This window comes from Bos indicus, chromosome 6, assembly GCF_029378745.1.
Source record: "Bos indicus isolate NIAB-ARS_2022 breed Sahiwal x Tharparkar chromosome 6, NIAB-ARS_B.indTharparkar_mat_pri_1.0, whole genome shotgun sequence".
NCBI classification, from domain to species: Eukaryota; Metazoa; Chordata; class Mammalia; order Artiodactyla; family Bovidae; genus Bos; species Bos indicus.
The window spans coordinates 90,203,446-90,204,238 of NC_091765.1; the positions used below are offsets into that span (position 1 = coordinate 90,203,446).

A 793-nucleotide genomic window follows, 5' to 3' on the forward strand; every position below is an offset into this window, starting at 1 on the left:
GAAGTCATCTCTGACAAACGGACAGTTGAGCAAATAAAGTAAGCAAACAAAACTTTAGGCCGTGTGAGGAAAAAGGAATAGCCAGGGCAAGGACCCCAAAGCAGGAGCATGCCTGAGTAGTTTCAAGGAAGATAAAGACACAGAAAAGGTTAGACCTGAATAAGTTAAAAAAAAAAAAAAAAAGGTAGCAAATTAGGTCAAGGTCCAGATTGTGAAAGATCTTGTATACTATGATGTTATGGACTGATGCATGTCCCTGCAAAATTCATATATTGAAGTTATAACCCCCAATGTGATGATATTAGAAGATGGGGCCTTTGCAGGGTAATTAGGGTTAAATGGATTAAGTGTAAATAATTAAGTGAAGTCACCCAGTCGTGTCCAACTCTTTGTGACCCTGTGGACTATAGCCTACCAGGCTTCTCCGTCCATGGGATTCTCCAGGCAAGAATACTGGAGTGGGTTACCATTTCCTTCTCCAGGGGATCTTCCCAACCCAGGGATCAAACCTGGGTCTCCCGCATTGGAGGCAGACGCTTTAACCTCTGAGCCACCAGGGAAGATAAATGGATTAGTGCCCTTATAAGAAGAGACAGCAGACAGCTTGCTCTTTCTCTCTGCCATGTGAATACACAGTGAGATGGTGGCTGCCTGCAAACCACAAAGTGGTTTCTCACCAGAGACCAACGATGCTGCCCCTTCTAAGACTTCCAACTTTCAGAAATAATGAGAAAATACAATTTTGTTGATTTAAGTCACCAAGCCTTTAGAAGGTGGGCTTCCTTGATGGCTC

General features: G+C 43.4%; 1 non-coding gene across 1 annotated transcript; it reads right to left on the reverse strand.

Moving 5' to 3' along the window:
• Positions 1-488: 488 nt before the first annotated feature.
• On the reverse strand, positions 489-560 carry TRNAW-CCA (transfer RNA tryptophan (anticodon CCA)). The gene has a single exon. It is a non-coding gene; the product is annotated as a tRNA-Trp (tRNA).
• Between the last annotated feature and the right edge of the window lie 233 nt (positions 561-793).